A 26,083-nucleotide genomic window follows, 5' to 3' on the forward strand; every position below is an offset into this window, starting at 1 on the left:
GAGTTTTATGACACTACATGCAGTCCCTATTGTAAAAACTATGTTACAAATCTGTATAAACGTTAGTATTCGCACTTAACCGATATCGTATTCACAAGTGTCGCTTACTGGCCGCTTGGAGCGCTGCTATCGTTTGGGTAACAAAAAGCGCCGAGGTGTCGCGACTTTTTTGTTATACTGTGGTAGTGTGGTTACTACAACTAGACTTTTGCAGTATTTACCTGCGAAATATACCTTTAGCTCCTGTGAAGTATTTCATTTTGCATCAGTAACAGCAGCAGCTATTGATCATTGCACATATATGAATAAATCTGTAACAACAGGGCAAATAATAGTTACATTAAAGCATCGGTCTTAGCATAAACTGTAAAACAACAGCAGTATACTTAATTCATGAGATAATTACAATCTGATGTTGGCGACATGCTCATAATCGTACGCTCGCTTCGTAGATGTTTCTACTCTCTCACGTGTACCTTAACGTGGCAAAGAACTTGTACGTAGCCTTGTTGCGGTTGGCAGCGATAACGCTAATCATCTACAGCTGCCGTCTGTGGCGAACGATCAAACAAGATGTCACGCGAATTTTTGTAACATGTCCACTCCGCAGAAATGGCTAAGGCAATAAAATTGACAATGTCACTCACTCAGTACCTTCAGCAGCAGAAGATGTCAGGGACCACCTCTGTTCCGTACCACCAAGTCTTTTAAAGAGGTAAGTCTGCACCAAAAATTTATAGCATTGACCTAATTTTCCGTTGGCATACTGTCCAGTAAAGACGGAACATGACAGTAATATTAAATAGAAATGCATTCCTAATGTAGAATTTTAGGAAAATGTTTCTTGCTTAACATCAAAAGTTTAATAATGCCAGCTACGTTGTAATTACTTAATTCTGTAGCTTGAAGTCTAATGCGAGAAATGCAAATACGCTTACCCGCAGTCCTGTAAGTTTAGTGACAATATAATCAAAGGCAGCACACCTAACAAATAAGTGAACGTCGATTTGGAACATTAGAGCATAGAAGAAATACCTTTCACTTTATTCTTATGATTATATGCTTCTAATTTCTTACTTACCGATCATGTAAATATAGGACAAGTCTGCCTGTTCCAAGTTTTACTTCTCGAACTAAATATGGCTCGAAATTTCTTTGAAAACTCTCAGGTGCACGTACTTCGAATTCCACGGTATTGAGTAATTCTATCATAAATGAGCTGATTTAGAATATCTTAAATTTAGAGAATAACAAAAACATACTATAACCAATGGAAGAGTGCTTATTAGTTTCTAATTTATTATTGCTTTACCCACTGTCTTCCAGAAGCGGTGGTATTAGCTCTTGTCACATTGAAAATAGAATGGTGAACTATAAAGTGTCAGGTTTTCCCTAACTCAACAATTTCACAAAAAAACTGCTTTTCCCCTTGACTTCGTCAGTTAAAAGACACAAAGAATACGTGAACCACGAACAAGTCTCTTTTTCTAAGTGTTTAACTCCACATCAGCATATCATACTGCTTCTAAAGAATATGAGGCTGTTGGGAATAGAAACTGAAATGCCAAGAAAATTAAGTGTACATACAAAAAGGACTTGATCGTATATTTCATAATTGATTAGTATTTTCATTTGCAGTTAATATCTCTAACATGTTCCCAACACCAGATCGAAAGCTAGTTTCGATTCCACTCGTCCGCTTTGACCCAAGACGTTATGTGAGAGATCGTTATTAATGTTGCCTGTGCTCGTCTTAGTTTATCGTGTAATCTGTTAAGTTTTTAAGTTCAGTAAACATGATTTCTGAGGATAAGCTCAAGAAGGAACTTCAGGGCAGAAGTTCAATTGCAGTGAATGAAACGATTAATAGTTACAAATATAATGTTGTTTCTTACAACTTTTTGGCAGTTTTTGTTATATACCAAGTTTTTTCAGGGTTAGTTTAGTCAAGAACAGAAGTGCATTTCACATATGGTCATGAACTGTAATGCTATTCTTAATTTTTTTCTACAATCTCCATTTTCTTTCAACTGTGGCGTCGTTGAGCCGTTTCATCTAAGAAATCGATTGTTCTGCTACATGTCATGTTGTTGTTAGTGGTAGGTCACTCTTGAAGTGGGTTTGGTTTAGGGCGCAAAAAGCAACTGGGGTCATACGTGCCCAAGGCAATACTATGGAACACGAAGACAGAGAGGAGTTAAAAAACGACTTTATATCAGTCCGAAGTGACATAAGAGAAGACAGCTAAAAACAGGCATGTGGAAAAAGGGCTAAAAGAGACACCATAGAGAAACGGAGATCCAAAACCAAAAATTAAATGGCCTCCCCCATATTGCTTTGGCGGATAAAAAGTAAAACGCGGTCGACCGCCCGCCTGTCATTTGCTAAAACGGCCGATCACTCAGAAGGGCAAACCAAATCGGGAAAGTAAACGGTTCTAAAATTGGCATTCCGCCAGGAAGTGGCGGGCAGTTAAAACTTGGTCGCAATGTGTACAAAGTGGTGGGGTAGCGCCACTTATCAAATGACGATGGCTAAAAAGGCAGTGCCCAATACGCAGCCTGATTAGAATGACCTCCTCCCGGCGGAAGGACCGAGAGGAGGTCCTGCAAGAAACAGGGAGAGGCTTAGTAAGCCGGAGCTTATTCCCGTGGTGATGTAGTTTGTAGTAATGATTTAATTAAGCGAGTTGAGCCTTTGGTATACATATGTTACTTTTTTATTGTTATTGACTTACTAATTTTCATTTGGATTACGATTTCAGTTCCGTAATACGTATTTTCTTTCTCTTTTTGTGAAGGAATTTGTTTTTACCTTTTTGTTTTTTTGACGATTAATTTTTGTTTGGATTGCGATTTCAGTTTTGTAATACGTATTTCCTTTCTATTTCTTGTGAAGGATTTTTTTTATTTTATTTATTTATTTATTTATTTATGGACGATGGAGCGTTTATGGTATCACTCCCTGTTTGAACTACATACGTCAAGTGAAGAATTCGATTGCAATTGTGCGACTTTTTCGGTTTATTTCACACGTATTCGTTTATGCAATTTCTTGTTTACGTGGTTTCTCTTTTGTTGGGGGTGAGATATATAGGCTTGGCGTGCCTTGAGATTATTCGTGTGTGTGGATGTTTGTAGAAATTGTGTGTGTTAATATTCGATTTTTTCGTTGCTTTGAGCACGTTTGTGGTATCCCTGTCGTCGTTTTAGTTACGTAGATCAAGCGAAATATTCGATGCTAATCGTGTATTTAGTGTATTCTTTTCGGTTTATTCTGGAGGAATTTGTGTGCTTTATTTTTCGGTTTGCCTGATATCGTTGTCTTCTTTTGACTCACATAGGTGTGGAGCATATTGCAATTCCAATTTTTCTTCCATATTTTGTAGTTACATTGTGGATTAATTACTTTGTGTCGTTATTGGAATAAGTTGTCTTTTGGTGTGGGTGTGGGTGGTATCGCTGCCTACGTTTGAAGTATATAGATCAAGTAAAGATTTCGATTTCAATTGTGTGATTTTTGTATTCTCTGATTACGTTCATTCATTGGCACTGTGCCCTCAATTTCTCGCTTTAATCAGGTATACATGTCCAGGGTAAGCTGCAGTTCCATTTATTGGCTTTCTTAGGATGTGTAAGGTACGCCTGTTTTCGTTTGAGCTAAATGGGTCAAGGAAAAAATACAATTGCAATTCTGGGATGTTTGTATTTTTATGTTTGGTTTATTCTAGACAAATTCGTGAATGTAATTTCTCGATTATCTTGATGTTTTCGTGAAGGGAGTGACTGTTGTCGCTTTCTTCGTGTGAGCTATATAGGTCAAGCGAATTATACGATTGCAGTTTTGTATTTTCTCTTTTAGTTCTGTTTATTCCAGAGAAATTCGCTTATCCTTTATTCGATGTCTGGGTTACTCTGAGCGATCTTATCTTTATTATTATTTTTTTACGTTTGTTTACGCCAAATCCCCTTGTTCCCGTGGCTGTACTGATAATTTCATTTTGTTTTCTGACTGAAATACTTTGAGTTTTTTTACGCTTATTTATGAATATAATGGTCTGTCTTTTCGTCGCCATCTTGAAGAATACTATCAGCCTGTTATTAAATGTTATCTGTGGTTGTCTTAGTAGCTAACAAAGTTAAATGATCGTCTTCACGATTAATGTGACGTCACTGATCAAGAGACATCGTTGGTTTTGGTTTACCTAAAGTCGTCAGAGGAAGAGTCTGGTATCACATTTACTCGTGAAATCATCGACAACATGCATTTAGTTTCTAAATATCATAACTTATCCTCACGGTTTTAATTTTTATTATTCATTTACTTAATGAAAGGTGTTACAATTCAGTTTTACTTTGGCAAATATTCTGCGGCTAGTTAATCCTTAAATTCAATGCTTTACCTTTGTTATGTTCAAAGTACGTGTTCAGTTTCACAAGCTACAGTGCGGTCCATTGTGATAGGCAATGTTTTTATTGGCATTTCAGAGTTTTCTGGCTCGCATTCCACTTCACAATGCTATTCATCATGCTATTGATCTATTTTTGGCCGTGTTAAATATCGTAACCGACCTATCCACGTATGTTTAGTTTGGGATCTTGCTTCGGTTTATTTATAGAAATTGAAAGGCTTACATTCTTTAGTAGTTCCTGCGTGATTAAACACAGAAAATGTTTTGTAATGTATAAGTTAGACTACCGTTGAAATGTTTGATAACATATTCCCTATTCAGTAATGACGTAAACGAGTCTATGGAGGTCTGCTTATTCTACGTTCTTAAATTGTTGAGATGTTAGAACAATCAGGAATTACCTCAAAATTTGTAGTTTTTCCTGTTTTCAAACTTTTCTGAAGTATGTAAATTCTAAGCAAACAGGTAATGAATGTTAGTTCTGCAACAAATTTGATTAAAAACTACTACTGCACACTGCTTTCAATAAACAGATTGTTGTCAGTGGCATTCTCTGATTTCGACAGCTATTATAAAATGCAAAGTAAATATTTTTCTTATTTATTGTGGGGAGAGTAGCTTAAGATATTGCTATATCGTCTCATCAGAACCATTGCAGCTTTTTTATGAGAAAAACTGCCACGAAACTTAACATAAGTATTCACTGGTAACATCCCTACCCAAACGACCCGTAGTTTTTCCAGATATACTACTGCCCCCACTCGATGATGCTGTCCTTAGAGATTTCATTAGCACCATAAAGGAAATAGCTCACTATACATGAGTATTAAGAACATTCGCAGAAGACGCCGCTGCATACAGCCAAAAGTAATGATAAGCCGTTTTCGATACCAATACAAGCTACAATACTGCAACCTACTATTGTTGGTCTCACAAAAGACTATATGTGATAAGGAAACATTACCAAGTTGACATTATATTTTAAAGAAAAAAAACACACTAGCAAAATACTAGCCCCAAAAACTGATCACGTATGAAAATTTTGGCCATAATTCTGATAGTACGTAGTTATAATCTTCTGTTTTTGTTTGACTCGCTCTGCCCCAATGCAGCCCCTTAATGCTCGAGCGCCAATTACTGTACAGCGGAGTAAGGGAGTTTGTGAAATACTATTTTGACATTTGCAACATACTTAGTTCATTGTTTCAAAGCACGCTGTTTCTAATCCGTGTCTGGTCCCGGGCATTTCTTTGCTTTGAACTTATTTATGTCGCGAATCAGAATTGCAGTGCAAATGAGTGGAACGATGAATGTGTGGTTAAGGAAGAGGCCTGGCGTTATTTGATTATTAACATCGCTGTTGTGCGCTCTTTTCTTTGAATTATGAAGTAAGTTGGCACTGTTAAAGTACAGTACATTTGTTACTCCTTCCAATGGATGATTTGGATGATTAAATGTGGCAGATATAAAATCATTAACTTCACTTTCTCAGGTTTAGTCATTTTGATTTTGACGCATTTATACAGCTGCAGGATGTTGATAGGAGAAACTGTTAAAATAATATTCTACATATATGTGCGCGGGGTTGATGTATAACACTCAAATGCCATACAATTCTTCACCTAAAATAACAGTACGTTCTCAAACAAAATTTCTAAACCCGTTGGACGGATGTGTCCACCTTCCCCCTCTGCCTCCGTAACCTTAAACATCGCGGGAATAAGAGAACTCTGGTTGTCACTCTGCTGCAGTGCACCTTGTGTTCGGGCATTAGGTGGCCGAAGAGGGACAGAGCGGGCGACAAACAAACGGTATCCGCGGACGTTTAAAAGCTTTACTTTCAGAAGATTATACTGCATACTGTCAGAATTATGGTCCAAATTTTCGCGCGAAATCAGTTACTGGGCTTCCTTGTGTGTGACACCTACTGTCGTCGTGGCGTTGAGAGATTCTGAATTGTAACACATGGTAACAGCTTAGAAGGAACGAAAATATTGTTGAACAGCACATAAAGTGGAGAAGGAACGTCTTGGAACTGGGAATGTAACAGGAGCTGTGGTGGGAGACAGCGAAAATTCTCATCTCGAAAGACAAGAAAATCGATCCGTAATCCTTACGTGGAAGGGAATGTAAATGTTGAAAATTTGGAAGACGGGGCTGTTTATATGTCATGTTTGCCATTCATTCTGTTTCTGAAGGAGAAAGATAGTGCCATCAGTTCTTATTCTCCTTATGCTCGCTGCCTACAGTAAAGAAGTCACCAGTAGCTGCCACGTTGAAATGAGCAACCATCCCCCTTTGTGCCAGACTATATATTTGATGCAACGGCAAACGAAAACAATCAGAGAAGCCGATACCAGATGCATACGCTTCACACGCCGAACATCTGCAGCGAAATATCAGTATCCACCGCGGAGGGTATCTCGTACAACTGGATTTTTTTGCCCTGTTCTACTCAGGCACTGAGCGGGGGAAAATATGCCTCTCTACGCCCCCCAACTTTTCTTATCTCACTCCCAAGATCGCTGCACGGAATGTAGATAGTGGCAGCAGAATGTTTGCATAGTCTTTCTTGAATAAAAGTTCTTCAGACCTAACCCAACAGTGTTCCGCGAAATCTACGTAGCCCTTCTTACCATTAGGCTCCCTGGACACTTCAGTTACAATTTTGCACAGTCTATAAATCCTAGTAGAAGCGCCTGTTGATTCATTCAACGTCTGCTCTCATATTCAGTTGACGAGATTCCCAATGATTGAAAAGTACTCTGAAATTGGCCACATTCCTATCTTTTATGTAATTTTTTTTATAGATCCACTGTACTTCCCCATAATCCTTCCAGCTAATCTAAGTATTTCATTTGCCTTGCTTGATCGACCCATTTCGTATTGCTTCCGACAAGTAATTATACGACGTGACGTGCTCAAGACGTTCACTATTAATCTTATAATCTGTTACTATCGTTTTCCTTACCTTTGTTATAGGCATCACTTTGCACTGATCAGCATCTAAGGAAAATTGCCATTCATTACGCTAGGCGGAAATTTTTCTAAATTTTTGAAATATAATGTACTGTCGTATGACGACGCTATTTTCCTGTAGACAACAGCATCATCTGCGTGAACAATATTCTAGTATAGCTGATGCTATATGATAAATGATTTATTATACTGAGAACATCATAAGTCCTCTTACGTTTTTTTTTTGGGGGGGGGGGGGGGGGAGCAATAACCGTTACTTTCATTCCTGTGGCACATTCCCCGGCCGGTATAATGTACTGGTTCCTAAGAGTTAAATATTCATCTAGCCAATCGCTTATCTGCGAAGATCCTCATATGATTGTGTCTTGGTCAGTAACTGACAATCTGATCCAGTGTGGAACGCCTTTCGGAACTCTAGGAAGACAGGATCAACTTTTTACCAAGTTTCATTTACCTATTTTGCTCCAGTCTGGTCTGCTGTGAGTTACTACAAACCTGTGCCACAATATTCTTCACAGAGACTGCAACAAACGAGGTAGGCCGCTAAATGAAACAGGCGCGCAAGCGGAATACTTCAAAATTCTATCATCTTTTGGTTTCAGTAATTCCTTATGAGAGCGTTGGGAAACATGGCAAATTTTCATTGGTGCAGAATCCGAATTATTCTTCTGTCTCCCTCTCCCTCTCTCCCTCCCCCCCCCCCTCTCTCTCTCTCTCGCTCGCTCTCTTTCTCTCTCAATATCTCCACAGTTTTTCTTAAGAAATGTGTGCATGCGTTTCCTCTAAACGGGATGGCTATTGATTAATGTATAATTACATCTAGACGAGTGTTGATGTATATGTACTTATTAATGTTCTGATGTAGGCGTGTTTCTTCCTACTGTGTATGTAGAGCGAAGCAGAGTCGGCCCAACCAACAATCAAAGTGCATAGCATCTGTTGGTGCTTATGTTAGGGAAAACAATTACATTCAACATTACCTTTACAGATTATATGAAAGTTGAGGTTGAAACTTGTTTAAAACGAGGAATTTGTGAGAGCATTCTAACCTGGAGGACATTTATAGCATGTCGCCTATTATATTATAATCACAGTATGCGATGAGGAAGCATGGTTACCTAGCTCTCATGAACTTTATCGCAAAATTATTTTTTAAAGTATGTCTCTGTTGCTTTTAAGGGTAACAGTTGCTATTATCAGTATTACTAAGTTTCGCAGTACTAGATTATGACATATGATCATTTTTACATGATTGGAAAGCAACGAAAATTTGCAAACTTGAATGAAATTTGTCTCCTTATCTCATTCGCGGTGGGCACTTGTAGGTATACAGCATATTGAATTCTGGAGTTAAATCTTAAATACTGAGTTTCCTGTATGCAGAAGTCTTTGCTAAGCGTATTCCGCTCCATCTCATCGTAGCTCCCACGTATTTTGAATCGATCTCACTTTGTCATAAAGTTTATATTCAGACATAATTGCCAGTTCCTGTTGTCACTCAGATCAAATCTTCCATTGAAGAATAAATTCAGCGGATATCCGACTCCAAGTAAAATTCTCTTAGTTTTCTGTTACATCTCTGATTACATTATGCAATTTGCGCGAGATTAAAACGAGAATCAAGACAGGGATCAAGCCTAAATTGAATTTCGTGCTGGAAACGAAACCAGAGTAAAGGTCACACAGAGTTGAATATCAGCACAAATACTTCTATAGATAACCAGTCTAGAATCCAGCGTATTTTCAATGTAATAGAAATCTGAAATGCTCACTTTTCTCCAGTGGCACGTTCAGTCGTTGGCTGCGAATTTAAACGGTGTATTGGAACATGTGCTGCATTTGCCTTCTGCTGGAACATGGAGTGCAGACGAATGCAGACTTTTTATTAGTCACAGAATTCTCACGCATGTCTAGCAGTGGTGTTCTGTGCTTTTAGTAAAATGCAATTTTATTATTGCCTAACAAAATGAGAGAAACACTTTTATTAAATTGTTTTTCAATAACGCAGTTCAGGAGAAATCATGCTGTTTGCTTGGAACGACGGTGGTTTTGGCGCTGTCCTGAAGCCACGATGGATGCTAACCTTTACGGAACAGAGCCGAAATAGAATCCCAAACGTTTTCTCATCAACCTGCAGAGAAGGACCGCCTCAACACCGGAGCGCGCAGTTCCGGCAACAATTCGCAGCACTACGCTAACAAAATGCAGTAAGAAGCTATATATCCGATTTTTTCCACAACATCAGCCAGTAGCGATCACTGACATTCTGTCCAACTGGTGAACGTTTATTGCTGTGAACTGCCAATCAGGCAGACTTCTATTTCCACCAGTTGTGATTAGCTTGTATCACTGCTGTGGCTTCTTAATTCAAACCACAGTATATATGTGCTGTGAAGTAGTATTTGTTAAAAGTTTGAAAAAATGGATTTCAAATCAAAATTGTATTTTGCAGTCTATTTAAAGGAGTACACAAGAATCTGAAGAATTTACAGGGACGGATGTTAAGCAAGGTGGGAAAAAATTGTAGTGAACGTTGAAATCAAATATCACAAAACCCATCAGGTGTTGCGTAATCTATGCTACGTACATCCAGAGGAAATATAAATTAAGAAGAAACAGTATCAGATCTGGCAGTGGATTCGTTAAACACCAGCCCTCAGTTTTCAGATCGTTCTACTGTGTAGAAAAAGAGGTTTGCAAATATATTTTCACCTGTGTGTTTTACGCATTACGATGCTTATGGGACGTACTTACTTGTGTTAGCCATCACTTCTTATTTCATTCGTGTATGGAATGAGGGAATTATACTAATTTTACACGATTTCATAAGAACAACATCGCTATTTTCATCCAAGGATCTTCTTCTTAAGGTCGCTTACAGTATTTGGTACACTTTTGAAGGAAGAATGCTGTCTGTTGTGATCCTAACAGAGCATCGCTAAATTGCTTTGAGTTTTCCGTCAGACCCACATGATAAGGAAGCTAAACAGTATAATAGAGTTCTAGAGTCATCCTTGCCGTTTCGTTTAGAGGCGAATGGCACTTTCGTATAATCCACCAAGCATATCTAATTGGACTTTCGCAGTACTGATTTTATATATTCGTTCCGGATTTTATCAAATCATAGTGATGAGACGTGATATTTACGCGTTTAGTAGATGTAACAATTCTCTCAAGCCAGTCACTAATATTTTAATTTAACGCTGTCGGCCTTTTTGCCAAATTTTTGGCATTACATTGCATTTTAAGATGTTAAATCACGGTCCGTACTATGGGCGCTATGATGTCACGTTGCTGCTCCGAAGCAGTTATATGCACATTGAGGCATACTAGTAAATTTCTACAGTGGTTAATTTGTATGCACTGAGCCTATGCCCTGAGGGGTTCAATTGGTTCACTGAAATAGGCGCCTGGCTTGTTCTGCTACAAAGCAATTAATACTCGCTTTAGGTGGTATAAAATCGTGAAACAGAGATGGTAAGAATGTGATGAGGAAATGAATGGTATCACGCGATTGAGAGAAACGACTGTTTGACTGCTGCCCAAAGATGTAGTAGTAGTTAACTTGGTCCCTACCGCCCACTACTGGGAGTTCTACGTTTCATGCTGAGTGGTAGGCAGTAGAGATTTAAAAAGAAAATATTCGTTATGTTATATGGTAAGTAGTTGTTATTATATGCTTTAACTTGCCATAACTCTGCTTTATAAATTTTATTACCTAAAATTACTTCCCTTCTTCATACGTCACCGTTACTATGCAAGTGTTTAGAAAAGCCGGCCGCGGTGGTCTCGCGGTTCTAGGCGCGCAGTCCGGAACCGTGCGACTGCTACGGTCGCAGGTTCGAATCCTGCCTCGGGCATGGATGTGTGTGATGTCCTTAGGTTAGTTAGGTTTAAGTAGTTCTAAGTTCTAGGGGACTAATGACCACAGCAGTTGATTCCCATAGTGCTCGGAGCCATTTTTTTTTTTTTTTGTTTAAAAAATTTTCGTTACTAACGTAGATACAAAAATAGGTAGTAAGTAAGAAAGGCTGACTACCCCTGAACAAGAGTTTCTCAAAGAGTGTTTCCAGAGCTATGCTAGGGGACAACGTTATATGAGATTCAGTACAATTTCTTGTTTATAGCGGGACGAAGCGTATGTGAAGTAGAGGATCACCGTCGCTGGGACAGAGTCGACGGAGAGATCGCAGGAACAGTTGTAGCCTGTCAGTAAAGACAAGAGCAAGCAGGCGAGTCCATCCCACCGTGTCTACCCAGATATGTCGTAACGAAAAACTGCAGGATGTTTCGCAAGATTATATCGAGCCTCCCGCAACGCACCCCTCACATAAATGCGACCTAGTGTGTAGACACGCCCAAGGAGTGCTAATTACAATATACATGTTAATTCCCCGTGGAACACATAATTAGTAACTAATATGATAAATGGAAGGAACGCACACTAATAGAAACTGCGTAAATCACTGCATGCTACGCTAAGATGCAGGAAGTGAAAATGTTTCTTACAGTTACCCAATCCGTACACAGTTGCAACGTTTTTCCCAGGAAAGGCCACTTTCCTACCAGAAGCGCTGCTCTTCCGTTTTCCAGCTAGCTATGGAGCGGCTAGAGTAGCTGGGGTTCTCCCGTCCATTTCGAGGTACGGCGAATCTTGGACCATCAATATGGAATGACCCGTGACGCCGTCAATACATGAGTGTCATCAGAGAGCCAGAGGCAGACGTTGGAAAGCCTACCATCTCCAAACAGTATGGACTAGTGAGCCATGTAGACTGCTGCGAGACTAGCTGCCTATTTACTACCCTGGTGCGGCTAAAGTTTTCATACCTGGTTTTTCTTTTAGAAATTATACCCAGTTTAACTAATATGTTTTGAAAGGAAGACAGTCAGTTTGAGAGGGCTTCCAAAGGTCATTTGGATGCAATCATTTATCTGTACAACTGGCGAATCAGTACAGCTTAAAATTATATCAGACTTCATTTAATACATAAGACATTGTGCAATCCTGACATATGAGCTATTTGACGCAATAGGAATGACGTCACAAGCTACTCGAAGCAAAAGCAACAGCCGCAGCTGAACAAAAGCAGTAGTACCTGTGGTGACTGTCTTCACACGATATCGAGGAGTATAGTTAGGTGGCACCGTTACAGCCACAGATGTGCAGGTTTTCAAGATGGCACTATATTTTTTGCCTAGGGTGAGCGAGATAATACTGCGGCAGCGAGATATTTCCAGGGCGGGACACAGGCCACTATTTGGGGCGCACAGCTGAGAGGAGCGCCCGACTCTTCACAACTGTAACCTTTCTGTACGGGGTAATTCCGTTTCAGTTCAACGCAGAACTCAACCCTACCCACTCAGATTTCTTTCCAGTTTGGCGTATTCGGTGATCCACGCAAGAGATCGAAAACTGCCAGTTTATAACAATTGTGAAGGAATTTAAAGGTCTGCAAATTTTGTAAACACAGTGAGATTTGCATGGGTCTGTCTCAAGACAAATTACTATAATTATGATTGTAACCTAGATACAGCAATCAAATTTATATCATTGAACAGCTAATGAGTAGAGCTTTACCTTGATATACAATGCGGTGGACTTCTAAGAATTTTCACACTCGAAGTCATAGACTTTTACTTTTTACATTGAATAATTCAGAACACTCCACCTTCAATTTGTTTAAAAATATACAGTATTGCTGCAGTGTGTTACTACACTCCTGGAAATGGAAAAAAGAACACATTGGCACAGGTGTGTCAGACCCACCATACTTGCTCCGGACACTGCGAGAGGGCTGTACAAGCAATGATCACACGCACGGCACAGCGGACACACCAGGAACCGCGGTGTTGGCCGTCGAATGGCGCTAGCTGCGCAGCATTTGTGCACCGCCGCCGTCAGTGTCAGCCCGTTTGCCGTGGCATACGGAGCTCCATCGCAGTCTTTAACACTGGTTGCATGCCGCGACAACGTGGACTTGAACCGTATGTGCAGTTGACGGACTTTGAGCGAGGGCGAATAGTGGGCATGCGGGAGGCCGGGTGGACGTACCGCCGAATTGCTCAACACGTGGGGCGTGAGGTCTCCACAGTACATCGATGTTGTCGCCAGTGGTCGGCGGAAGGTGCACGTGCCCGTCGACCTGGGACCGGACCGCAGCGACTCACGGATGCACGCCAAGACCTTAGGATCCTGCGCAGTGCCGTAGGGGACCGCACCGCCTTTTCCCAGCAAATTAGGGACACTGTTGCTCCTGGGGTATCGGCGAGGACCATTCGCAACCGTCTCCATGAAGCTGGGCTACGGTCCCGCACACCGTTAGGCCGTCTGCCGCTCACGCCCCAACATCGTGCAGCCCGCCTCCAGTGGTGTCGCGACAGGCGTGAATGGAGGGACGAATGGAGACGTGTCGTCTTCAGCGATGAGAGTCGCTTCTGCCTTGGTGCCAATGATGGTCGTATGCGTGTTTGGCGCCGTGCAGGTGAGCGCCACAATCAGGACTGCAAACGACCGAGGCACACAGGGCCAACACCCGGCATCATGGTGTGGGGAGCGATCTCCTACACTGGCCGTACACCTCTGGTGATCGTCGAAGGGACACTGAATAGTGCACGGTACATCCAAACCGTCATCGAACCCATCGTTCTATCATTACTAGACCGGCAAGGGAATTTGCTGTTCCAACAGGACAATGCACGTCCGCATGTATCCCGTGCCACCCAACGTGCTCTAGAAGGTGTAAGTCAACTACCCTGGCCAGCAAGATCTCCGGATCTGTCCCCCGTTGAGCATGTTTGGGACTGGATGAAGCGTCGTCTCACGCGGTCTGCACGTCCAGCACGAACGCTGGTCCAACTGAGGCGCCAGGTGGAAATGGCATGGCAAGCCGTTCCACAGGACTACATCCAGCATCTCTACGATCGTCTCCATGGGAGAATAGCAGCCTGCATTGCTGCGAAAGGTGGATATACACTGTACTAGTACCGACATTGTGCATGCTCTGTTGCCTGTGTCTATGTGCCTGTGGTTCTGTCAGTGTGATCATGTGATGTATCTGACCCCAGGAATGTGACAATAAAGTTTTCCCTTCCTGGGACAATGAATTCACGGTGTTCTCATTTCTATTTCCAGGAGTGTATAAACGTGATAAATATCAATACGGCACACCAAAGCCATCTTGCTCAAAAATATACTTTGTCTACGTCACTACACTAACATTTAGTAAGCAACTACGTATCATTTTTTTCTTTCAGAACAGCAGGCAGTAGTAGCCGCTATTATTTTGGCCAACTGGTGAACATTTCCTGCTGTGAACAGCCAATCAGAGGGACTTTTACTTCAGCCAGTCATCGTTACCTTGTTTCATGTGTATGGCTTGTTTACTCAAACTTGCAATGTACATGTCCTGCGAGGGAAGTAGTATTTAGTAGCAATTTGTAAAAAAAAATGGATTTAAGTCAAAATTATATGCTTGTAGTCCATTTAAAGAAGGTCATGCAAGAGTCAGAAGAATTTGAGGAATATTCGGGAGTGGACGGTAAGCAAGTGTCCTAATGTATCGCCAGCTTTCAGTATTTAGGTGAATCCCTCGTGAAGAAAACTAAGCTTTATCTCGAGGAAAAGTACCAAAAGAGAAAACTGAATGTTTGCATCAGTCCTGAGCATACTTACGTGGCACCACTGGAAAAAGATGAGTGAAGAAAAGGAGAAAGTGAAATCACTGCCCAGTTGAAAGATAAGTTTTACAGTTCACCCGGTATGTCTGACAAGATACTAATTTGGATAGTACTTCCAAAGGTTCTGTGAAAGGAAACTGAAATAGACTACATAAGCACATGCAACTAACGTTGCACAATCTCAAGGAAATGTATGCATATTTTAAAGACTCGTCCTCAGATGTAAATATAAGATTATCAGAATTTTGTGAGTTGCAGTCAAAGCACTGTGTTCTTGCCAGCACCACAGAGACCATTGCCGTTTATGTGTATGCATGTCTTTCACCGGAATTTTAAGTTGATGGTTGAAGGATGTATATCAAACGACGAACAAAGTCTGAAGAACACACATTACTGCCGTACAAGCACTGTGTGGTTTTTGTTATACGCAATCCTGCACTTTCCGAATGTTTCTTAGGTACATGGTCCTAGTTTCCAAGTGTGGTAAGACTGATTATCTGTTTGAACTACTTGGTACCCCCTCCGTTGAGGAAATTATGTATAAATTTTGGTCAACTACAAGCAGAGCAATTCTACAGATATAACAAAAACCATCCTATTCCATTGAGGTGTTTGCCTCAAGTTTACAACAGTTTCTATCACAGTCATCAGGACAGTGACAGTTTAAAATCGCTAAAGAAGATCTCAGAGTAAATGAATATCTCGTTGTTTGTAGTTTGGCAGAGAGTTACTCCTTCTTCATTCAGGATGAAATACAGGGATTTCACTGGAATAATTCACCCATTTGTAGATTACTACAGAGATGCAAATACCAATGTGTATGGTACCGAGCGAGGTGGCGCAGTGGTTAGCTTTCGGGAGGACGACGGTTCAATCCCACGTCCGGCCATCCTGCTTTAGGTTTTCCGTGACTGCCCTAAATCGCTTCAGGCAAATGCCGGGATGGTTCCTTTGAAAGGGCACGACCGACTTCCTTCCGCGTCCTTCCCTACCCCAATGAGACCGAAGACCTCGCTGTCTGGTCTCCTCCCCCAAACAACCCAACCCAAACAATGTGTAGAGGTGACACGTAAACATCAGACGAGGACTAATGGGTCTTAATAAAATTAAATTTCAGACAATACGGGAGACGCCCACCAACGTGCATAATTCGATGTGAACAAGTATCCAAGGCACAGAGGCTCCACACCCCCATTGAGCAGCACTGGACTGAGATTCTCTTTGTCACGAAGTCCCCCCCCCCCTCCCCCCGGAGTGCAGAGCACAGCAGAGAGTGGTAGAAAACCGTCATCTGTGAGGCGTGTGAGGTGTTCGGCGGTGCTTGCTGTAGAGCACAGATGACAGTTCTGGCTCTGAGCACACCATGCCATACCACCCCAGAAAGCAATGGTTCAAATGGCTCTGAGCACTATGGGACTTAGCTTCTGAGGTCATCAGTCCCCTAGAACTTAGAACTACTTAAACCTAACTAACCTAAGGACATCACACACACCCATGCCCGAGGCAGGATTCGAACCTGCGACCGAAGCGGTCGCGTGGTTCCAGAATGTAGTGCCTAGAACCGCTCGGCCACCCCGGCCAGCGACTGATCTGGTCTGGCGCAAACTGAGGAGGAAGGCAATGTTGCTGACTGTAGCGAGAGGTGGGAATAGCTGCCGTTGGCTCTTCCGCTGTTGACAGTTGTGTTGGATTGTTGGTTGTCATGGTGCGGTTGGGTCGTATATTCAGGATAGATAATTGTGTTGTGATGTTAACAGGCAGGCTGATCGTTAATTCGCCAGCAAGCGAGAGTTGTGAGGACATTGCTGCTATATCCAACATTGTTTATAGGCGGAAGGTCCGAAGGAGGCTGGTAGCAGCCACCTTGAAAAAGCTGTATGTTCTGTTTCTATGTGTAGGTCATCGTCGACTAACTAGATCGTAAAAATATGACAATCTCATTCATCGATCGTGATTGTTTCTGGTTGGGTAGGACGCGGTTCACTTGTATGAGAGACGGCTCAGGGTTGCCACAGGTTCTGGAAATCATGGAATATCAGGGAATCTCAAACACGTCAGGGAAATCAGGGTAATTTAAAGAAACTCTGGAAAAAACACGTTTTTGTCTCAGTCGACAAAATCGTTTGTTTACTGAGGTGTCACGCATCACCCTTGGCTAGGTGAAGCTGAGTACGTGCCCCGCTTCCCTACACTCTCATTACTACTGCTTCTCTCCTTCCTACAACTCACCTCAGCTTGCTGTCAGTGCTGCCACCACTTTCTGCCACTAGCCTGGCAGCTGTTGACAAGAGGCATGGGAGGCATGAGAAGTGGTTTGTCTGGATCTGATTCTCAGAGGCAGCAGACGCAGCGGCCGGAGAAGGCGGTCATGCGTGCATGAATTGTGTCTGAGTGATTGTGTGGATGTGCGTGTACTCTCATTTTCTGACAAATGCTGAAAATTTAGTTGTGAGAGTGTTAATTGTCTTTTCTACATGCCTGTCTGCAGCTCAGCACTCATCTTTGTGGTGAATTGCTACCTGCCCTCGTTATTATTGATTCTCAGAGTGTTTGAACAAGTTATTAGTTGCATGGATTGATGACTGTGCTCTCATTTCATCAACATGTTGTCTCTGGCTCATCGATAGCTGGCCATAAGAGTGGATTTCCACAACAGGCCAAAACAACAGGCCGTTTCTGCAGGTATCGTGCCTGCTGATCTGAAGACATTCGGTTCCCACTAATGTGCAGACCCTGCTCTTCGGGTCTAGTCTCTCCGACCTCCCTGCAGGCCAGGTCTGTTTGTGTGTGGAGTAAAGCAACAGATTTTTATGATTTATCCATGGACCCAGACTGTTATGCTCATCAGCACGCCAGAGGCCATGGGTGATGAATTTCAGGAACTGCGACTGTCCTACCGCAAGTACGTTGTACAATGTGGCATTTTATAGACACTTTATTCGTTCTAGTACATTTTTGCAGTTCTAAAGTGGTTTATATGTTGGAAATTATGGACGATAAGAAGATGAAATTGTGTCAGTCACTGACAGTTTGTACGCTATGTACTCATAGATTTCTCAAAATAAAAATCACAAAATACCTGTAAATGAATAGATATAACACAGTGGGTAATAACTGACAATAATGAACATAGTAGCTACAACATCTTATTGCAGTCACCCACAGTGTAGGTTTACTCAATTACTCCCCATCTTATATCCTTTTTTCAAGAGGCGTACTTTTTTCTGAGGTTATTTTTGAAATCAGTGAAGATATTTTAAATCTGTCTAACGACTCCAAGCAAATCCATATTTTTGTCACAAATGTGTTTCGTTCTATTGAAGTAAAATAACATCAGTAGTCGAAATGAAAAATATATACCATTTGGCTTGCTTTCAAAAATGGTTCAAATGGCTCTGAGCACCATGCGACTTAATTTCTGAGGTCATCAGTCGCCTAGAACTTAGATCTAATTACACCTAAATAACCTAAGGACAACACACACATCCATGCCCGAAGCAGGATTCGAATCTGCGACCGTAGCGGTCACTCGGCTCCAGACTGTAGCGCCTAGAACCGCACGGCCATTCTGACTGACTGGCTTGCTTTCTCCATCTGAAAACAGTACGTTAAAAAATATGTTGATATTAGAACATAATATTATTGCCCACATCAGGAAACGTCATTTTCTTACAAGTTTTTGTTACACATTTTCTCGTTTGCACTACTGTTTCTTGTACCGTAGCTGCAAAGACCGACTGTCAACTTACGTCGTAACTTATCCTTGAGACGTCAAAATTTGTAAGGGAAAAATGCTAAAATTGTCTGGAAATCAGGGAAATATCAGGGAATTTCACAACGGGAAACTTGGTGGCAACCCTGCGTCTGGGTCGACGTGATTCTGTAGACTATCTGTATCAGCTTCAGAGTCCACGCTGGTTTCAATCTGGTGATTGAGACTATTGTGGTTTTTCCACAGACATTTATGTCAAAAGTGTGAGTTCCCCATTTTACTACTCAGAATGGTCCGTTGTAGGGTGGCTGTAATGTTTCATACTGTATCATCATGGAGCATGACGAGGGTGCAATTCATGAGTGTCTCATGTATGTATTGTTGGGGACTAAATTGCGGATACATTTCTTGACATTTTGCACCATCAAGGGAAGGTCTAATGAGTTGGGATTAGGTGTCGGTAATGTAAATTATCTGTCAGCATTAACGTCTCACCATAGAGTAACTCAGCAAGTGAGGCTTGTAGATCATCTTTATATTCCATGCAGATATGGAGGAGTACCCACGAGATAGCTTTGGTCCTTCCAACCTCGTGACATGTATGGCTGTCTTCATCGTGCGGTGCCAGTTTTCTAGTAGGGCATTGCTTTCTGGCTGGCCGCAGTGGCCATGCGGTTCTAGGCGCTACAGTCTGGAACCGCGCGACTGCTACGGTCGCAGGTTCGAATCCCGCCTCGGGCATGGATGTGTGTGATGTCCTTAGGTTAGTTAGGTTTAAGTAGTTCTACTTTCTAGGGGACTGATGACCTCAGAAGTTAAGTCCCATAGTGCTCAGAGCCATTTGAACCATTGCTTTCTGGGGATGGTATGGATTGGTGTGATAATGAGAGATGTTGCAACGTTAAAAGGGCTGTGAAGAGTGCAATTTGAATTAAAATTGCTGGCCCATGGTGATAGTACCCAGAAAACTATAACGCAATGTGTGTGTGTGTGTGTGTGTGTGTGTGTGTGTATGTGTGTGTGTGTTTGTCTGACCACCGTGTTTTATTGAAATTCGAGACATAGCTGCGTCCAATCGCAATAGTCACTAATAGTCATGTCTAACAACCAAACAAAAAAACTGTTTGGTGATCAGCCACCTCATGTGTTGGGCTCCTGGGTGTGCAAGATTATGTATGTGATCAAAAGTTATTCGTCAAATGGAGCTGGGCAGGACCGGATAGATACTGTCGTGTGATATATGACAACGGAAATTGACCTCTGACTCAGGGATCGGTCGTCACTTGATTGTGAGACTGGACAAAAAGTCTGTGAGCAAGGCTTGAATCGATAGCTGTTTTTCCTGTTCTCCCGCCTACCTGGTACAGTCCATGGTGAGCGAGATTGTGTGTAGCTGAGAAAGTGACCGAATTGCCTGGGTTTGATGTCGCCGAGAGGTGTCATAGGGACTGCGATAATGGCTTGGGGGTCAATGTAAATGATGACATGGCACCCCTTTGGTCTTTGCAAAAGTGTCACACAGTTCCAGCACTGCCAGTAACTCATGTCGAATGTTGACCATTCTGTTTGAGATATTAATAATTTCTTAGAGAAAAATCTGAGAGGCTGGGTAGTACCTGCCACCTTTTTCTGAAGTACAGCGCCTATAATTGAGTCACTGGCATAAGTTGTGACTGTAATCTGAGTGTGCGGTATTGCGTCTGCTAAGGATACCATCCTCGCCAGAGATTCTTTACAACAGTCACATACCTTTTGCATTTCTGTGTTTCACTCCGTTTTTCGTTTCTCCTGAGTATGGGGTGGGGGGTGGGGGAGGGGCCATCAGGGCATCGGCCAGAGGTGCCCTTATTTCTGCTGCATGAGGTAAATGGTGTTGATAAAAGTTCCGAATACGAAGAAACCCGCGAAGGTTGTGGTAAGTTTGTAGGTGAGGCAACAGGCAGACGAATTCAGCTCGGTCTAGAGTTGGTTTGATACTGTCTGTGTTACAGGTTACAATTCACCCATTTATAACTTACTGCAGAAACGCAAATACTAATGTGCAGAGATATACCTCCATACAGCAGTAGGCGAGACATAAATAACATGCAAGCACCAATAGATCTAAATCAACGTTTATTAAATTTCAGACAAAATAGGAGATGTCCATCATCTAACGTTGCTTAGTGCAAACTAGTTTCCAGGTCACAGAGGCTACACATCCCCACGCCATAACACTTGTAAGAGTTTCTCTTTGTCTTCAGTGAAATAGACAATGTGTCTTACGTAGAAATATCTGACTGCCTTCAGCATGATAATTGTGTGTGAAATCCACCATGCTGCATATCAATTTGCACTAGGTTTTCATTGTATCAGCTTCATTGCTGAGAATCAGTATTATAGTAGTTCATCTTGAGATACAAACATGTCAATTTCATACAATTTCTAACTTTTTCAGACCTGTAACTTTCTTCACAACTGTAATATAAATCTGCAAATTGGTAGTTTTCTGCCTCTTATCGATGTCATTGGACGCACAAAATTTGAAAGAAATCTGAGATATCAGGTTGGAAATGTTACTTTTGTGCGGTGAATTAACATAAAATTAGGCACAAGACATACTCCAATTAGAAGCTGTCACTTCGGGCGCCGAGCTGAGAGGTGTACCAGGGGCACCCAAGTGCATGATTTGTATACACTGCGTATCACAATTATCAGCAAAAACTGACACGAGTGAAAGTGTGTGTTGGGAAATGATTGTGGGGGCTGGGAGAGGGGGAGGAGGGGGGCGGATAGTAAGTCGCTTGTTTGTGCAAAATGTTCTTGAACCGGCCCTGGATATTCCAGTGCATCATACATGTGTTGCATCATACCTGTGTTATTGTTTTTGTACTGAACAGTGCCAGATAAACATTTTCGAAGTTATTTTTCATTATTTATATTGTTAAAAAAACCTTAATTGACATATAACAACACGGGTATGCAGCACTGGATAAGAAACGACTTTAAGATAGTGTTGAACTGCTTTTGTGTAGGACACGCGTTTCGAAATCTTTCTGTGACTGGTACTCTGATGGAACACCTTTTCTTTTTAAAGTCAACAGTATTTTAAAAAATGTGGAACACATATTTTATTCGGTTATTACTTCAATTTTAAAGCCTAATTAATAACACAGAAACCAGAATAAAATTTTATAAAACAATTAGTATCGTCAAAGCGTCGAAAAAATGCCACGTTATTAGTAATTTTCCACAGAGCACTTATTAATCCCCAGGAAACACCAGTGGTCCACGGAACACAGTTTGGCTGTAGGGTGGCTACCAAACGGCGTTATTGATTCGGGAATCTACATTATTAGTGGAGCCTCGCATTAATTCCTTATCAATTAAATTACAGACAGATTTCTGTCGCCGAAGCTCACAGTCGCTAGGAAGGAAATAGTACCAAGAGAAAGTTCATATCAAAAATGGTTCAAATGGCTCTTAGCACTATGGGACTTAACTTCTGAGGTCATCAGTGCCCTCGAACTTAGCACTACTCAAACGTAACTAACCTAATGACATCGCACACATCCATGCCCGAGGCAGGATTCGAACCTGCGACCGTAGCGGTCGCTCGGTTCCAGACTGTAGCGCCTAGAACCGTTTGGCCACTCCGGCCGGCAAGGGAAGTCCACGATATTGGGATCATAGATTTACTTCAAACTTTATGCACCTTTGGTAGGCCATTAAAACAACAGAATTTGCGAGAAAATCGAAAAAGAAGTTTTAAGGGTCTGTTACGTCATTGATGTACCGGTGCGTTACTGGTGGACACTAGAGTTCGCCGTAGTCAAGTGGTTCGCCGTCACGGTGGCTCAGCGTGTTCGGTCAGACAGGGGGCTGGTCTTTGCAATAAAAAAAAAACTGAATGAAGGGATCAACAACGGATGTTATATAACGTCCACTACGATCATATACAACGAATAATAATGAACAAAATTCAAAAAAGAAAGAAAGAAATGGTTAGCATTGGAGCCACGTAAGACGGCCGTGTTTCATCACTGCTCGTATTATTTAATTTATATGAAGAGGTAATATAAGTTTTTTAAAAAAATCATGACATTTTCATGAAGTTTTAGTGAATTTCTTGTTATTTGACTACTTAATTAAATTTAATCATTAGAATAAACTCATTTGTAACTAATGAAGAAACGAATATACTTTTCCTGAAAATGTATGCCTGACATGATTTGCATAATCCTTTATGCATGCAATCTGGTAAGGTAACCGGAACTACTTTGCGCCTCAACGCTTCGAGCTGTAGACACAGAGGCAAGCCCTATTTGACAGTTAATTTGCGTAGAAGTGAGACGTAGCTAATGTAGCAAGAACGAATAGTGTAGGTGCAAATTTTCTGAATAACACAGAATTTTTGTTTTTATTAAGAAAATGAAGGTTTGAGTGAGAGTCGAAGCAACGCCTCATACACGTTCGGCTTACGAAGCTTGAATGCTGATCGCTTGACCACTGTGAACTCTGACAGGCGGCTACTGCGCACATATGCATCAGGTGCACAATACATACATAAAACTTCTCTTGAGGTTTCCTTGAGATTGCTAGAGTAGTTCACCTTACTGCTTGCACATTATGTTGTTTTGATGGCCTACCAAAGATGTAGATATTTTGAAGGGAATCCGTGATTCCAACGTCGTCGCCTTCCCTTGTAAGTCATCAAGTATTCCATATCATTCAGTGATAATACTTTCCTCTACCCAACGGCATAATCAGCGATCAAGCTGAGAGTGCTGCCGTCTCTACATGTTAAATTACTCATGTATGAGGAGCGTTCATAAAAAAATGCTCCAAATTCTCTTGCAGTCATTAATATACACATAGAAAAATATCAGTTTAGGTGCATCAAATCTGATGTTTCTTCTGAACGTGTGCGAAGTGTCAAACAATTTCGATGCATAACATAGCCGTAGTGAATCATCAGAATGGCATCTACGCGAGACACTCCTTACAAGTAACGTACTGTAATTTAATTATTGGTTGTGGGAAAAGAAACCGTGGTGAATATCCTGTGTATGCTTAAGTTGCAGTTTGTAGGACGATGGGTAAAGGGAGTTGGAGCGACAGGAAGTCAGAAACTGAGCTTCGTGACTGGCCACTCTACATTCCAGACCTGGAACCCTCGGACTTCAATCTGTTTGGGCCGCTTAAGATTTCTGTATGTTGTGGAACACACTATGAAGAAGATGAGTGCCTAATTCATGCAGTGGAAACATGGCAACGAGCACTGGACAATAGCTCCTAACAGCGAGAAGTTAATGCTCTTACAAAACGCTGTAGAATACTACGCAGACTATGTAGAAAAATACTACGCATAAGAGAAATTTTGATTCATATTGTTAGTCAGTTTTAACACTTAACAAATGCTTTCTGAGAAAAAATAGTTGGGCACTATTTACTGAACGATTCAAATGGTTCAAATGGCTCTGAGCACTATGGGACTTAACATCTGTGGTCATCAGTCCCCTAGAACCTAGAACTACTTAAACCTAACTAATCTAAGGACATCACACACATCCATGCCCGAGGCAGGATTCGAACCTGCAACCGTAGCGGTCACGCGGTTCCAGACTGAAGCGCCTAGAACGGCACGCAACACCGGCCGGCTTTACTCAACGACCCTCTTATGTTGTATTAGCGGTTCTAATCAGCTTCGTTGAAAGATACACGAATTAATTTTGGTTTGATTTGAAAATTCTTCTTCTAGAGAATACACTAAATTCTATCTCATATATTTTCTCACCCAACACATATTCAATAACATAATTTGTATGGCTGCATTTCGTCTTAATTCAACATTATGTACAGCATTAAATGGGTTCGTAAGGAAACATCTAGTTATTTGTGGACATGAGCCTACTATTTGCAAGATTGTCCATGCAAAAAACGTCACAAGTTTTAAATACGGATGTTATTTCCTGTACTCATTCTTTGATAAAAATTACGTCTATTCGAGAAATGCCATTGCTTTCTAGTCCGCATATGTTTCCGTTTGGTAAGATAATGAACAATGAATGATAAAATTATCTTATCTCTCTTTACGTTAAATAAAGACTTTTTTCACTCACCAACTTTCCCAAAAACTATTCCGCTCATTTTTTATCTCGTCAATGCATTCCTAAAATGCTTATGAATAAAGGACCAGTGGGAGGAGGAGCCAACCTTCAACTGTTCATATTACATTATATTATAATTGAGCATGTCATATTCAAAATCACTGGCGGCAGGTGTCAAAGTCATCCAGAGGTCGGCAGGAGGACGGTAGGGGGAGATCAGCCAGTGAGAATCAAGCTTCCTCTTGGCCAACCTGTTTTACTCACGTCTAATAGGAATCATTCGAGGTCTGTACTTTGCAGTGAGAAGACCGCAGGCAATTTTTGCTCCGAATTAAAAAGTAGCGTTAATATCGAACTATTAATCGATGCCCTCCAATGCCATCTGAGCACTGTATTATCATTTTGCATACACCACAATAATGTGTGTAATAGGTGTATGACCAATCTAAATAATCTGATGAATGGTGTGTATTCGAACACCTTCATAGTAAATACATTAACGTGTCATGTACATCATCTGCTGTGTACATGATCATCACTGCAACGTTTTCTCAGCACTGAAAGCACGGCCCAGGCTTTGGCGTACACAAGTCGAGATTTTTTTGGCAGATGTAGCGTTTTAGTACATGTCGTGTTGCCCTACTTTGAACTTTAGAGACGCCCCCACATACGAGACTCATGGAGCGTTATGTGAGCTCTTACTGAATGGCGAATAAAAGAAATGCATATTCCACTTCACATTGTATGTAGAGAAACATTACCGATAACTATCTTCCATAAAAACTATAGGACTGAGATTAAAATGAGATTTATAAACAGAGAGCTTTGCTTTCTTCCATCTGCTTCCTCTATTCAAATAATCGAGATGTAATTTGCTAGAATATTTAATGAATGGTGTATATTCAAACACCTCACAACGAGATGATGTGTAATGTGGCATATGACCTTTGTAACTAAAGTATCTAAAATGTACGAACACTGTGAAACACTTCAGCGAAGTCAGCACCCAAAAAGCAGAAGAGGACTGAAAGTATTTATATTATCGGACTGTTCTGTTCCATGGCACAACAATGTACATCCAGACATCAAATTCCCCGCACCACCATGATCAGCATTACTCATTATACTGCTGCCATGGCATGCCTCGCCTGTTCTGATGATGTTATCCCATACAACGTACAATGCAAATGCGTTTGGTAGTAAACATTTGTT

At 41.3% G+C, this 26,083-nt stretch overlaps 1 protein-coding gene across 1 annotated transcript in view; it reads left to right on the plus strand.

The window, feature by feature from the left end:
• Nucleotides 1–508: 508 nt before the first annotated feature.
• The window catches only part of LOC126354347 (uncharacterized), a 203,994-nt gene continuing 178,419 nt past the window's right edge, over nucleotides 509–26,083 (plus strand). The window contains exon 1 of the mRNA XM_050003922.1: nucleotides 509–715. The gene's annotated coding sequence lies outside the window, so the exon portion shown is untranslated. The remainder of the gene's footprint in view (nucleotides 716–26,083) is intronic.

This window comes from Schistocerca gregaria, chromosome 3 (genome assembly GCF_023897955.1).
Source record: "Schistocerca gregaria isolate iqSchGreg1 chromosome 3, iqSchGreg1.2, whole genome shotgun sequence".
Taxonomy (NCBI): Eukaryota; Metazoa; Arthropoda; class Insecta; order Orthoptera; family Acrididae; genus Schistocerca; species Schistocerca gregaria.